Here is a 16,627-nt window from a genome sequence, read left to right on the forward strand (position 1 = left end):
TATGTCTTTGAAATTGAGGTGGTGGTGGTGGTGGTGGGGTTCTACTCTTTAAAGAAGACAACACACAAATAACATCGAAGCAGAAATACTAGGTAAGGTGGTTCTATGTGATATCCCTCCGAGAAAAATATACCATGAGAGGAATTCCAGTCAGTAAAAATTTTGACCAGAAAACAGTAAAAGTATTTCTTTTCTTTGAATAATGTATTCATTTTTATCTTATGTGCATTGGTGTTTTGCCTGCACGTATGTCTGTGTGAAGGTTTTGGATCCCCTGGATCCCCTGGAACTGGAGTTACAGACGGTTGTGAGCTGCCGTGTGGGTTCTGGGAACTGAATCCGGGTTCTTCAGAAGAGCAGCTGGGGCTCTTGAACCACTGAGTCCTCAACTCTCCAGCCTGTAAAAATATTACTGTGGCCCCGATCCTGAGATAGACCTATAGCAAATGATTTAAGTCATTGTCACAGGAATGTTGAGAGTGGAGATTTAGCATTTATAGAGCTACAGAACAAGGCATGTTGCAAAGAGACAGGGGCACGTAGGCAATGTGTTGCCTGGTTTCTAGGAAGTGACCTTTGTTTTACAAGCCTGTAGCCAGCCTATCAGTTGCTACTCCAACTTGAGACAAAATTTCACTTCAGAGTGACTCCCTCCTTCCTTTTTGGTAAGAATCACTAAAGGGATTGCTTTTCATAAAGTGAGGGTAAGAGCCCTAGTGCCCCTTGCTCCTTATTATGTGCCTGGCAAAGACTGCACCTCCTGGTATCTCCCCGCATGCAAATGTTATAGAAAACACAGAGACCCCCGGGTGAAAAGGAACCAAGACCTTGACCCCTTCCTTTCTGCACATGGAATTACCTTTCTGGTAATTCCAATTTATTAGATCTATCTGAGTGGATGGACCTAAAAGATGTGACGGGGCAGAAGAGAGCAGTAAATCTTCAGGAATTCATCACTTAAGGAACAGCCGGAGAGGCGTGGCAAGGCGGAGTGATTTAGCACTCGGAGGACCAAAAGCCTACGAGTTCACCACTTCACATCTTACTTGCCCTCTGGGATTTGTTCCCCAATATAAGTCAGGATGCTACAGCTTTCCACATCCCCCAGGATGTCAAGACTGAATCTGGCACAAAGGCAGACAACAGTCTGGGGTGCTACTGAACGACTCTGCTTCCCGAGTTCTCTCTGAGCAGCGAGTATCCTGGAATTAAAGCAGCCTTGTTTGTACTCGTAAGTCTGTAGGCTTTTAATAATTCATGGGAAATTTAAAAAAAAAAAAAAACAGTCTCCTCCCGAATTATAAGTAGAAATTATCAAAGTTCGCTTAAAAATAACTGTACTTTTTGGTAGACACAATTGAATTGTGATTTTTTTTTTTAAAACCTAAGGTCAAAACCATATTTTATTTCTAAAAATTCTTGTCATTCCAACAGTAAAGGTCTTTCTTAATATTACTTGTCAAAGAGCAAACAAGTGAGCAAGACAGAGAGAGAGAGAGAGAGTGAGTATTGTGTGTGTGTGTGTGTTGAGAGAGAGAGAGAACTAGAGAGAGAAAGCAAAAAAGAAGGAGGGAGAGAGAGAGAGACAGAGACAGAGAGATCAGAGGACACTGTAAGGAAGTCAGTCCCCTTCCTCCGTTTGGGTCACGGGGATGGACCTCAGATCTCCAAGTTTCGTGTTGCTGGCAAATGCCTTTATAGACAGAGACTGGGTCATCTCACCGGTGTTCTTACTCTTTTTAATTGCCCTTTTACAATTGTGTGTATACACAGTTGCATTTTTACTCATGTGCAAGCTGAGAAGCACTGGTTCTGAGTCAGTGCCTTACACTTCCTTCTCTGGGTTCAGATGTTTCTTCCTTGGCATGCAATTATCTTCATTGTCAATTTAACAGGATTTAGAGTGACCTAGGAGACTCTTGTCTAAAAAGGCTTACTTGAGGAGGAAAGGCCAACCCTAGTGTGCAAAGCACTGTTCTATTACCATCCATGATCCTGGACTGAATAAAAAGAAACAAAGAAGAGCTGTTGAGATGACTCAGCACTGGCCATCAAACTGGGAACCTGAACTCAAGGCTGTGGAGGGAGAGAATGGACTTCCTCAAGTTGTCCTCTGACCTACACAAAAGTGTGCCTAGTGTGTGTGCATGAGAGCATGCATGCAAACATGCATGTGCCCTCATATACAAACCCTTAAATATATGTAATTTAAGAAAAAAAGGAAGAAACGAGAAAAAGAAAGACTAGGAAAAAAAAAGAAAAGCTGGAGAAATGATGGCTCAATGGTTAAGAGTGAAAGACTCTGAGAGGAGCCCCTTGCTCAGGCCTCAGGACAATAGCGGACACCCAAGAACTCACGATAGACCAAGCTTGTTGCAAACCACATGAGGCTTTATTGGGGAAAGCCAGAGCTCTGGGGACGACTCATATCCCACGCAGGGGTAGAAGAGTCGACCTCGAGGAAAAAGAGGTCCCAGTTTTTATAGGCCCTCAGGGGGGAAAGGAGAAGAGGGAGAGTAGGGGATTTCCAGATCTAAACAATGTCTATTCTCAAGAAATGGGTATGGGAGAGGTACAAGGAAAGAGTCTGGTGCAGGTGTAGCAACTCAGGATTGGCCGGGCTGTGGTTGCTGGGGAGATTTTCCGACTCTTTCTCAGCAACCAATATCACAAACACCTGGCAATGGGCTTCATCAGTGGGCACACACATGGGTCAAGAAACGGTCAAAACATTGGCAGACACACAGGTTCAAGGACTGGCCAGGGCATTGTGCACCTCTATTTTTCTAAATCAGTGAAGCTAGTTCTGCTAACACTGACGTCTATCTTGCCAATTTCAGGGCTTCTGTGTCCTTTTACATTCTGTCAGGATCTTTCAAGAGCACTGACTGCTCCTCCAGAAGTCCTGAGTTCAAATCCCAGCAACCACGTAGTGGCTCACAACCATGTGTAATGGATCTGATGCCCTCTCCTGGTGTGTCTGAAGACTGCTACAGTGTACTCATATGCATATAATAAATAAATAAATCTATAGAAAAGAAAAGGAAAGGAAAGGAAAGGAAAGGAAAGGAAAGGAAAGATAGATAAAGAGAGCACCATACGGCATTCAGTTCTCTGTGCGAACAGGAGAACTGACTAAGAGGGTCTCAAAGCCCACCCCTACAGTGACACACTTCCTCCAACAAGGCCACTTTAACCAGACCACACCTCCTAACAGTGCCACTCTCTGGAGCAGGCATATTCAAACCATCACACCTTCTTTACCCTGATGGGTTGCGTCCATCCAAATCCAACCTTCCTAACGCTTTAATAGAGCTCCTCCCTCAGGTTGTGGTGATCCGCCCCTCCCCCAGTGATAAGACTATTTTCCTTGTTACTATCATAAATTGTGATAGAGATATCTGATATGCGGCCCCTGAAGGGATCACAACCCACAGTTGCGACTGAGAACCTCCAGTGTAAATGGTGAGACAAAATGAACCACTCCTACCCTAAGTGGGCTTTGCTGGGTAGTTTGGTGCAGCAATGACACAGAGGCTGTCCTACACCCCCATTTCTCCAAAGCCAGCCTCGCCACTTGCTTGCTAAGCTTTGCTTGTGTCTGTAAATAATCCCCTTATTATTTTCTCCCCCAATTACTCAGGTTACCATGCCACCCATTTCTTATTACCCTGATACTGTCCTGTAGTGGTGACTGTAAGTATCAGGTGATTTATAGCTTTACTGTTTAATAATTGTGAAATCACAACGTATCTTTTTTTCATATCTGTAGGTAGGTTCCATCCTGTCTCTTGGTCGCTGACCCAAAATTGCTTGTTAAGCCAATATTACGTTCACAATCGGTGGCATGTAGCATGTAGTAAAGGATACTCTGGCGAGAAAACCCGGGTACCTTGGATTCTGTAGGAAATAGGCAATTTGAATTTTATTCTATAGTCCACGGAGAGCAATCGCTGAGCCTATGAAGAGTGTCATAATTAGGCTTGTGCTATAAGAACACACTTTCCAGCAGTGTGGAGGAAGGACTGAACGCAGGAAGGCCAATTAGGCTGCTGTTGCTATAATTTAGATGAACAAAGCGATGAAGGTCCCGAAGTGCAATTAGAGAAGAAATAAAGAGGACAGGGCAGGTATCATAGGCTGTTATTGCTGCAATAAAAAAAAAGCTGAGTCAGAACAGCCCGGGAGCTGCTTCAGGGTTACAGGGACGGAGCAGTGCTGGCCCCACACCTCCCTTCTGCTTCCCAGAGATTTCAGCAACCTCCTCCAAGGGCTATGAAGGAGGAGCTGGACAGGTGACTTGGCGGTTAGGAGCACATACTGCCCTTCCAGAGGTCCAGAGCTGGGTTCCCGCTGCCTACACCGGAGGCTCACAGAAATCCCAGCTGCAGGGGATCTGGTGCCCTTCTCTGGAGTCTACAGGCACCTGAACTCAACAGTGCGAAGGAACCCACGCATTCTCTCTCTGTGTCTCTCTGTCTCTCCCCCCCCCACACACACACAAACACACCATTTTAAAATAATAAAAACAGGGATCAAAGAGATGGCTCAGAAGTTAAGATCCCTTACTGCTCTTACAATGGCCCCGGATTTGATTCCCAGCACACACCTGGGGGCTCATTACCCTCTGTAATTCTAGTTCCAGGGCATCTGATGCCCTCATCTCACCTGCAGCATCAGGCAAGCACACATACTGAGCATGTATTCATGGAGGCCAAACACTCCTACACATAAATAAAAATAATAAAGTAAATAAACCTTCAAAAATCCGCGATTGACATAAGAACATAATAGTTACACCACTGGGGTATGGTAAACATAATTTATTGTTTTATAGATGCTCTTATGATATTTAGATAATTTTCCACATTAAAAATAATATCTTTAACTTTAAACATATTTCTCAAATATAGACTAAACTGGAGAAAAAGTAAGAAAAAGCATTAGCGGTGAATTCAATCTCTCAGCAAGACTGAGATGATTTCTAAATGACATGCCAAGGCCTACAGAATTGCCAAACGGGATAGAGTCTCATCACTTTGTCGCTTCCAGTCTCACAGAGGCAATTATGCTAACAGCCCAGGGTTGCAGAGCCTTGGCTGGATGACAAGCTCCACTGTAAGCCTGCTACAAGGATTAACTCATTCAGTCCTAAAACCCCCACTTTACAGATAAGGAAACTGAGCCTCACAGAGACATTAGTAAGCCCAAGGGCATACAGCTAACAGACGACAGAATAACCGGACATTCTTGTTTTAGAAGTTGGTTTTGTGCACCATGTGTTGCAATATGCTGCAGTTGGCCATTCTGAGAAAGCAAGCATCTATCCTTGATAATATGGATCTTGAAGCGATGGTGGGAAGTCAAGAATTCTTCAGCATTATTCACCAGCAATGTTGGTGTGTGTGTGTGTGTGTGTGTGTAAAACTCAGACTTGTATAGAATTGCCCAGGTGCAACAAAACTAAGTTTGATGCCCAGAACAGAGTGAGAAGGAGAGGACTGGTTCCTTCAAATTGTCCTTTGACTAACACATAACACCACTGTAGCACACACCAACAACCTACAGAATAAACAAATAAGAGGTTTTTAAAAATAGAAGGTACAATTTATAGCACAAAAAATAATTCCCTAAGACACACACACACACACACACACACACACACACACACAGCAACTAATGCAAACTGCTGTAGGTAGTTTCCAACATGCAACAAGTTTCCAACGTCATAAACAAATGACCATTAGTCATAGAAAAATGGGCAAAGAAATGAAATACTCAAAAGTAAATAGACCAAGGCATTGGGTTGGCGAGATGGCTTCAAGGGGAAAGGTGCTTGCTGCCAGTCCTTAGGACCTCAGTTTGATCCCTGGGACCCACTTGGCAGAAGGAAAGAACCAAGTCTTGAAAGTTGCCCGACGGCCTCCTTTTGGACACTGTGATACCACAATGCACACATACTGAAAATAGATAAATGAATGTAATCTTAAAAACTAGAACAAGACACGGAGAGAAAAGGAAAGTAAGAAGGGGAGGGGAGAAATTACACAGTCTTAAACACTGTGAAGGACTGAACCTCATTCATCAAAAATACAAAAGCTAAAATGACATTATAGTTCGTGAAATTACTGCAGTACAAAGAGGTTGACAACTAACTGTTTGACAGAGAATGGAGGCAGGGAGTATGCTGATGGGTATGGTATCTGTCCAGGATGTTTCACAGTCTCTGAGAATTGTATGCACACTGACACGTATACCTAACAAGTCTTCTTATGGAATCTATTCAACACACCCACGTGTAAGATGATTTGTGTATATCGAACCATTCTACCTGTTAAAAATGTTCCCATCCTTTCTTTATCTCTCATTCTTTCATTTTTGTTGTCACAGAGTTTCTCTGTGTAGGCCTGGATGTCCTGGAACTTGCTCTGCAGAACAGGCTGGTCTTGAATCTGGCGATCCCCCTACCTCTGCCCGACAAGTGCTGGAATTAAAAGCATGAGCCTAGGCCCCGCAGTGGTGGTGCACTCCTTTAATCCCAGCACTTGGGAGGCAGAGGCAGGTGGATTTCTGAGTTTGAGGCCAACCTGGTCTACAGAGTGAGTTCCAGGACAGCCAGGGCTATATAGAGAAACCCTGTCTTGAAAAACAAAACAAAACCAAATAAAAAAAAAAAACACCCAAAAACCTAAAACCCAAAAATAAAAACCAACCAACCAAACAAACAAACAAACAAAAACAGGTACAGCTTTCGGCTGGTGAGATGGCTCAGCAGGTAAGAGCACTGACTGATCTTCTGAAGGTCCTGAGTTCAAATCCCAGCAACCACATGGTGGCTCACAACCACCCGTAATGGGATCTGACACCCTCTTCTGGTGCATCTGAAGTCAGCTACAATGTACTTACATATAATAATAAATAAATCTTTGGGCTGGAGCAAGCAGGGACTGAAAGAGTGGGGCCAACTGGGAGTGAGCAGAGCTGACCAGAGCGAGCAGAGGTCCTAAAATTCAATTCCCAACAACCACATGAAGGCTCACAACCATCTGTACAGCTACAGTGTATTCACATACAATAAATAAATAAACCTTTTAAAAAAAGCATGAGCCACCACTGCCCAGCTTAAAATATGCTTTTTAAGCACATTGAAGACTCCGAAGTACTGGTCATAAATTATTCTTTATCTACAAAACAGAATTATTTGTAGTCAATACAAAATGAGATAGCCCTCAGCTGGCAAGATGGTTCTGTGTGTGAAGCCAATCTCTGTCAACCTCATCCTCAGGACCCATCTGGTGGGAGGAGAGAAACGACTCTCACGAGCTGCTGTCTGACCGCTACATTCTAAATAAATACATAATAAAGATGTAAAATAAATAGAGATTGTAAAGAAGACAGCTGATAGTGTTTGGTGTTATTTCTTATAAATATTATGCAAAAAGCATTATAACCTAAAATGTGTACAGTATATTTGAGTATATGTATATATTGGATGCATGCACTAGCACACACACACACACACACACACACACACACACACACACACACGTGCGCACACACAAAGCTGTTAGTGCACATTGCTGTAGATGCATGCAAGAACCTCAGTTCAGCATGTAAAGAGCACACATTCCTTGTGTCTCCCACCTTAAATGCATTTCTCCACCCCACCCCCACCGCCACCCCCACCCCCACTCCATGCTCTTCATCCTGAAGCTTGTGTACACTGACTGGAGCAGTTAAGTACTTACACCCCATGCTAGTCAGAAAAAGATGCTCTTACTCTAACCTTGGAATAAGGGGTTCTTCCCGGTGGCCCTCTAGTGGACATCCACTTAAGGCTACTTGGGGCTGTTCATTCTTAAATTCACACTAGAAGGAAGATTAGCAAAAGTACCAGGCTAGCAGGTTTCAACCTGGGGTGGGTTTTGCTTTTGTTTGATTTATTTATTTATTTATTTATTTGTTTGTTTGTTTGTTTATTTATTTATTTATTTATTTATTTATTTGTCTTCTCTAGAGAGCAATTGAGAGATTCTGTCAGCTGTTAGCACTCAGGGGAAGGCTGTCCCTGGCATCTTCGGAATGGACTGTCCAGATGCTATTAAACACCCTACTATGTACAGTTCAGTCCCTACGTTCAAATGCCAACAGTCTGTTGGTCATTGGGGGAGCAGCTCCCGCGGGATCATCAGTCACTAGGGTGACTTTGACTGGCATAAGGTCAGTTTTCTATGCCCACAGTGTCACTGACGCTTCCCTTTCTACCTCCCTGTGTCTCTCCCTGTCTGAGGCCAGGATAAGGGTCCTGTGAGAAGATCCCATGCTTAGAAGAAGAGGGGAGGGAGTAGGTCCTCAAAAGATGAGAATCACTGTTACAGGGAGAAAGCTAAATTTATGACTACAGGACTGAGAGGAGAAAATGAAAAGAAATACTGAAAATTTCTGATTTATGAGGTATGAAGGAGACCCAGCGCTTGGAAAGAGTCCAAGTGAAGCCATACTCCTTTTTAAAACATAGCTCCTCTCTAAAAGGTAGTAGATTTCTGCTGATCTCGATATTAATCCTAGATGCTTCTGACTACAGTGGGTAACAGATAATGTAGACTCATACCTGTTCAGACTGCTGAGACTAGGGCTACATGCCGTGTCATCCCCCCATCTCATCATAGTGCAGGGAGCACCATGGGAGAGGACTGAGAAGAATTAAGAGCCAGATGATAAGGACAAGTGCTGTGGAATACTGTCCTCTGGACAGGACATGGCTGTTACATACGGCCTCCTAGCAGCTGTGGCTACCTGCCCAAGACCAACCCAAGAGCAAGGCAGTTACAAATTCCAGCATAGGTGCTAAAGAGATGGCTCAGTGGTTAAGAGAAATGGCTGCTCTTCCAGAGGTCCTGAGTTCAATTCCCAGCAACTGCATGGTGGCTCACTACCATCTATAATGGGATTTGATTCCCTCTTCTGGTGTGCATGAAGACATATATATATGTATGTATATGTGTATATATGTATATACATATATATATATATAATGAAATTTAAAAATAATTTTAAAATCTTTAAAAATGTTCTTCTAGCTGGGCAGTGGTGGCACATGCCTTTAATCCCAGCACTCGGGAGGCAGAGGCAGGAGGATTTCTGAGTTCGAGGCCAGCCTGGTTTACAGAGTGAGTTCCAGGACAGTCGGGGCTAAACAGAGAAACCCTGTCTTGAAAAAAACCAAAAAAAAAAAATTTTAAAAATTAAAAATAAATAAATAAATAAGACAAAAACCAAACAAACAGTCTGGAACTCACTTTGTAAACCTGACTGGCCTACCTGCCTCTTACCCCTAGGCACTAAGATTAAAGGCATGCACCATGAGGTTCTGCTGCAACAAGTACTCTTTTTTTTTATTTATTTATTTTTGCATTTTACATTTTTTTAATTAGGTATTTTCTTCATTTACATTTCCAATGCTATCCCAAAAGTCCCCCAAACCCTCCCCCTCCACTCCCCTCCCCCTCACCCCCCCCCAACTCCAACTTCTTGGCCCTGGCGTTCCCCTGTACTGAGGCATATAAAGTTTGCAAGACCAAAGGGTCTCTCTTTCCACTGATGGCTGACTAGGTCATCTTCTGATACACATATGTAGCTAGAGACACGAGCTCTGGGGGTACTGGTTAGTTCATATTGTTGTTCCACCTATAGAGCTGCAGACCCCTTTAACTCCTTGGGTATTTTCTCTAGCTCCTCCATTGGGGGTCCTGTGATCCATCCAATAGCTGACTGTGAGCATCCACTCCTGTGTTTGCTAGGCCCTGGCATAGCCTCACAAGAGACAGCTATATCAGGGTCCTTTCAGCAAAATCTTGCTAGTGTGTGCAATGGTGTCAGTGTTTGGAGGCTGATTATGGGATGGATCCCCAGGTATGGCAGTCTCTAGATGGTCCATCCTTTTGTCTCAGCTCCAAACTTTGTAACTCCTTCCATGGGTGTTTTGTTCCCAATTCTAAGAAGGGGCAAAGTGTTCACACTTTGGTTTTCATTTTTCTTGAATTTCATGTGTTTTGCAGATTGTATCTTGTATCTTGGGTATTCTAAGTTTCTGGGCTAATATCCACTTATCAGTGAGTACATATTGTGTGAGTTCCTTTGTGATTGGGTTACTTCACTCAGGATGATGTCCTCCAGGTCCATCCATTTGCCTAGGAATTTCATAAATTCATTCTTTTTAATAGCTGAGTAGTACTCCATTGTGTAAATGAACCACATTTTCTGTGTCCATTCCTCTGTTGAGGGGCATCTGGGTTCTTTCCAGCTTCTGGCTATTAGAAATAAGGCTCCTATGAACATAGTTGAGCATGTGTCCTTCTTACCAGTTGGAACATCTTCTGGATATATGCCCAGGAGAGGTATTGTGGGATCCTCTGGTAGTATTATGTCCAATTTTCTGAGGGCAATGAGTACTCTTAACCATGATCCCTTTCTCCAGCCCTCAAAGGATGCATATTTTTGAGACAGACAAAAGCACAGAGCGGGCTGGAGAGATGGCTCAGTGGTTAAGAGCACTGACTGCTCTTCCAGAGGTCCTGAGTTCAATTCTCAGCAACCACATAGTGGCTCACAACCATCTGTAATGGAATCCAATGTCCTCTTCTGGTGGGTCTGAAGATAGCAACAGTATATTCATATACATAAAATAAATAAATCTTTTAAAAAACCAACAAACACCAACTATAATAGGTGATATTTTACAAGAATACTTGTGTGGGAAAGCTCTCTTGTGTGTTTGATGCCAGAACAACTATCTGTGTTTATGAACAAGATACTGGCAGTAGTCCTCATAAGAGGTTGGTTGTAGCTTGTGCACAACTGTGTATCACCATTAGGGTAATAATCAGGACAACCAGGCATGCTTGTGGAGAATATACATGCAGATAAAACACTTCTATAATACATAAGATAAAATAAATAAATCTTTTAAAAAGTGAGCAGGAACATTTTTAAAATCTTATAGGCATTTTAGAAAGCAAACTGTGACATCACCTAGATATGTGAGTTTATCTGTGGCTCTTGATTGTAGTAATTCACTACTCAAGGCAAAATAAATTAGATTTTTTTCCTCAAAGCAGACCATATAAGCTATAATCTTCCCTCCTGCAATGATGTTTCCCAAGGAGGGAAAAATGGAATAACTTTCTCCAGCCTCTCCTTCTTCTCCTCCTCCCCTGTCTCCACCACTAAGGTCTCATTGTGTAGCTCTGGTTGGCCTGAAACTCACTATAGAACACAGGATAAACATGAACTTATATGGCTCCTCCTCACCTCTGGCATCTGAATGATGGGATTACAGGCATACGCCCCCGTGCCAGGGTAAACGTATCTTATATTATTTTCTCAGGTGTTAGACACATATGGTCTCATGTAGCCCAGGATGTCCCAAAACTCATTAGGTAGCCAGGGATGGCTTTGAGCTCTTGATCCTCTGCCCTCTTCCCCCTGACTGAAGGGATGCACTACCACGACCAGCCCTACGACTGTTTTGATAGTAGATGTTCAAAGCTTCCTTTGAAAGCTGGGTAGTGGTGGCACACACACAACTTTAATCCCAGCACTTGGGAGGCAAAGACAGGTGCATCTCTGAGTTTGAAGACAGCTTGGCCTACGAGCAAGTTCCAGGATCCAGGGCTGTCCAGAGAAGCTCTGGTATTTCAGAGGCCGGAGAGAAGGCATATGGGAGAATCTGCACAGGTAAACCTCGCTAGGCCACTCAGACTTGTCAGCACTAGCTTTTTTGGGTTCAGGAAATTGCCACACAAACCTTACATACATACACCAGTCTCCATTAAGCAAGAATAATCTATTGAGTGCACACCATAATACTGGACCACAAGAAGGAAAAACCTAACCATGGCACTAGTCTGTCCTTGGGGCAGGCTTTTTATATGAGCAACCAGGTCCAAGGAGGGGACAGTTGGCTTATTAAGCAAAGTATTATCAGCTAACTTTCATGCTGATTGGTCCTAGTTAAGGTAAGGGGTGTGGTGAATGGGTGGTGAACTGGGGAATTTCAGAACATTGAGATAACAGAGCATGAGTATTATAATCATACCTTTTTGGCTTAATAGTAGCATTCTTCAGTGTCAGCCACAAAAACCATAGCGAGCTCCTATGTAGGTGCAGGAAGGGCTGCCCAGTGGTCTGCTCAGACCTAAGCTGTTTTAGGCATAACACTTCAATATCGACCAGTTCATCGATCGATTCGATGGTCACACATAAAGCTTTGTGGAATTCCTTAAGATTAGCAAACCTCATACAGGACATTCAGAACATACAGAACAAAACAGGGTATGTGGTCAGCATGTCCTTGAGCCAAGTCACTTGTCTGTGTCAATGACTGGCAGGTCTGTTACAGAGAGACTATGAAATCGCTGGCAGGCATGGAACAAGGTGGCTACAGCTATTCTGGGGGAAAGGGTCAGAATAAGAGCTCATATCTCTGTGCCTGGTTGTCTTCTACATGGCTGTTTAAACTTCAGTCAGTCAGGACTCTGAGACTTCGGATTGCTAATACACGGAGTGATGTGCCGGGGTGACATGCCAGGAGCTCTCGTGAGGAAGCTTCACAATTCTCCTGCAACCACCCAGCCCTGTGCAAGTATTCTGTTTCATTTCAATAAACCTATAGATATCAAGTGTTTTTCTGAGTTCTGTGAGACCCTTGAGCAAACAATTTGATATCTCAAGGAACCCCAATTTATGATCTGCCAGAAGCACACATAACAAAACCCAGGGCTGTGACTTGCCTTGGAAGTTGTGGGGACAACACGCCTTGGGGACTGGCTCCCTTCACTGTACGGTAGGCCACTTTCCCAGCACAGTGTCAGAACTAAATCAGATGAGAGGATTGGAGACTTACCAGGGGGTTGCTCACCCATTCTAGCTACTTAGTCTTGCTTCAAGCTAAATGACGAGGTGTCATGGGATTGGCTGCCTGAGGCTGTAGCTGGTTGACTACAGGTTTCTGGATTCAGGTTCTCATTTCTGGGAAACAGAAACTTAGGTCTAGTCTCCCAGACTGCCAGTTTGTAGCCTGTCATGGAGTCAGCCTGGCCTTGGCACACACCTTTAATCTTAAATTTTTCTGTTTATTGTAAACAAGATCGAGTAAAGTCAAACACAGGCCAAGAGGCCGAACAAATGACCAATTGACAGGGAGCGAACATAGGAAAAAACCATAGAGATGAGAGGAAGTCAGGAGGATGGATAGAAAGGAGGGACTACCAGTTGGAAGAGTTTCTCTGCCTCTCTGAGCAAGCAGGTTTTCACCACATCTGGCACCTCAAGTCTTCATTTGGTCAAACTGAACATTTGGGATTTTGTTTTAAACACAACATATACGTATTTCTCTATAGCTCAGGGCCTGAGGCCAGATGTCTCAGCTGGTTTTCAGTGCACCAGAATCCCACAGAAGTAGGCTCTAATGCCTGAAGGAATGGACTTTGCAGAGAGACTGAGAACAAGCAGGAAAAAAGAGGAAGCTTCCTTCTTCCGTGATTTTTATGTAAGCTGCCAGCAGATGTGGTCCACGTTAAAGGTGAATTTCCCAGCCTCAAAAGATCTTTATTAAAGGTGGATCTTCCCACTGCAGAGCTCTGGATTGGAAGTGGGGCTTCCCACTTCAGATCACTTAATTAAGAAAAAAACCCCTCACAAGTGTGTCTAGCTGCATGGGTTTTATTAATTCTACATAGCCATTATGCCTTCCTAATATAGTCAGAGGTGGTCTTTGTAATAGAACATAGATGAAGAAACTGAGATTAAGTCTGGGTTTGTTTTTCCTACATACAAATAAAAAATGCTTTACTGTAGAGGAATTTTAACTTAGCAATGTGGCTGCTCTGGCAAGTGATCATATCCCAAGCCCCTCTAGGTCTGTGTGATCTCCCTGGAATGACACACACACACACACACACACACACACACACACACACACCCCTTTAATCCCTCTGGCTGGAATACATACATGACCCTCAGTACAGACCTTTAATCTCAAACATTGTCAGTAAGGTTAGCTTGTAGAAGGAAGCAGTCATGTTTGAAAGTGATGTCTGACCGAGGGGCAGATACAGTGGCAAACCAGAGAAAGCTTTTGACAGAATGAGTCAGGAGAGAGGGAAGGCAGTTTTACTGGGAGAGTTTCACAGAGGCAGGTTGCAGGTGAAGACAGAACAAGCCAGAGAATGAAAAGGACCCAGAAGATTAACAAACGGCCAGAGTTCTGTAACTCTGCTCTCAGGCAGAGCAATTCAGTGGGAAGCTGAGAGAAGATTGAGTCGGTCAGCCAGCCAGAGTTCAGAAAGAACTAGGAAGGGTAAGCTTATTTAGCAAATAATGTTACTTTTACATTTTACAGACAATAAGTATTTAATTAGTATACAATAAAACAATCTAATCAATTGGGTTAGCTAGTTATTTTAATCAGACTTACGGTTAACTTTCACTTAGTTTGTAATAAATTGTTCTTCACTCCTCAGTGAGTACTTTTGGTAATTTCATCCAAACTTCCCCACTGCCCTATTTAATCTTGTTTAGTTTGGATAAAATATTCTAGGAAAATCTAGTTTAGTCAGTTTTCATAGGTTGTCATGATTGGCATAGTCTTTCTTTTCCCTTTTCTTTTCTTTTCTTTTCTTTTTTCTTTTCTTTTCTCTTCTCTTCTCTTCTTTTCTTTTCTTTTGTCTCCCTTCTTTCTTTCTTTTCTCTCTCTTCTTTCTCTCTCTCTCTTTCTTTCTTCTTTTTTCTTCCTTCCTTCCTTCTTCCCCCCTTTCTTTTTTTCTTGTTCCATTAACTACTGACAGCTTTCTAAGTTATTCTAACATTCCAGATGGCAGTGATTTTTGTTGTGAGGAATCCACCATAGAAGAGGACTTGAACATGGGTTAAGTCCATAGAAGGTCTTTACTAGCCAGCCAGCAATTACATGGAGTGTTCAGGACTCCAGTGCAGTCCTGAGTCTTCTACAAGGTTAGCTTTTAAGCCAAAACCCCTCATCCTGTGTTGACACATCAGTTAGCAAGAGCAGTGAGCTACAAGCAGAACTAAAGAAGACAAAAGGCAAGGTGAGTACAGTTAGGGACTTCCCAGGAGCTATGGACTGTGATGGATTAGGTCTTTGTTTTCGTTTGGGCAGGTGCTGCTGCTCCTGTGCTGGGTTCCCAGGCCTAGATGATACTTCTATCCTGGCATTAGTCACACTAAGGTCTGGGGTCTTTTAAGGTTGGGGACCCTGTAACAATTTATTATTTGTGACAGAACTTGTACAAATTTGCTGAGAATGGGCAAGTCTATAATAATCTCACATACTGGACTGAGTAGGTAATCTAACACATCGAGGCTGGAAAAAAGTGTTGAAATCCCTGATTCTGGAGCTATAGACAATTGTCTGTATGGGTGCTGTCACATGCATACTGGGACTTTAACTCAGGTCCTCTGAGAGAGCAGCCAGAGCTCTTGACTGCTGAACCTTGACTCCAGCCATCATCCTTGAGATATTCTTTTAATTTATATTATCACTTGCTAATTGGATATTCTGGCTCTGTTTTAGTGGTGGAAACATGTTTTTGCAGCATTTCCTTTATCTTTGTTCTTTTTTTAAAAATTATTTATTTCATTTATGAGTACACTCTAGCTGTCTTCAGACTCATCAGAAGAGGGCATCGGATCCCATTAGAGATGGTTGTGGGCCACCATGTGGTTGCTGGGATTTGAACTCAGGACCTCTGGAAGAGCAAGCAGCCAGTGCTCTTAACCGCTGAGCCATCTCTCCAGCCCCTTATTTTTGTTCTTACTAATCTATATAATGCAGATTTCTCGAAGATCTTCTAATCTTCCACATATAACCAGAAAGACCTCGAGGTCTGATGGTATCTAAAGACAATAGAAAATGCCTACTTGAAGTTAGTTGAGTTTCAGACACGAACAGGAGTGTCTGGCAAATGGACAGGGCAACCAACAGGAACAGTATGTACTAGGACAGCTGCCTCGCAAATGAAGCATCACGCTGGGAATGGCAGGTTGCACTGGGAAGAATGCCTTCGTAGTAGGAAAACAGACCCCGTATTCCGTTCATTCTTATTTTTAAGTTTGCAGAGGGGGTGTCTGAGACCCAGGAGGGGGTGAGCTGTGATATAAACTGAAAATGCTTAGATTTATCCTATCAGAAGGGAATCCCAGAAGAGAAGCCTCCATCTCCGGAACCTTTGTAGCAGTAATTGGAGCAATAAGGCGCTGAAGGAATTTGTAGAAGATAGAGGCAGAGGTGGGTGCCCGTGGAGGGATCCCTGGCTCCCCTGGATGTCAGTGGAACCCAGCAGAAATTCCAATGGAGCAGGAAGGCATGGTGCTGGCAGGTGCTGGTGAGTGGGGAGGCAGTGTTTGTGAGATACCACTAAAGGTGTCTCAGACACTGAGACACTGAGATTGAAAAAGGGAACCGCGTTGTGAAGGTGATGTCATGAGCCGGCGTTCTTTCACTTTCTGTGACCTAATTTATATCCACAAGGCAGAGGAAGCTGGGCAAATAGATAAGATAATCTCGAGATCCGAGATCATCTTTGGAATCTTGGAAGATTTATGGGGC

This window comes from Mus caroli, unplaced genomic scaffold (assembly GCF_978045245.1).
Source record: "Mus caroli unplaced genomic scaffold, Mus_caroli_1 scaffold_3, whole genome shotgun sequence".
Classification (NCBI taxonomy): domain Eukaryota; kingdom Metazoa; phylum Chordata; class Mammalia; order Rodentia; family Muridae; genus Mus; species Mus caroli.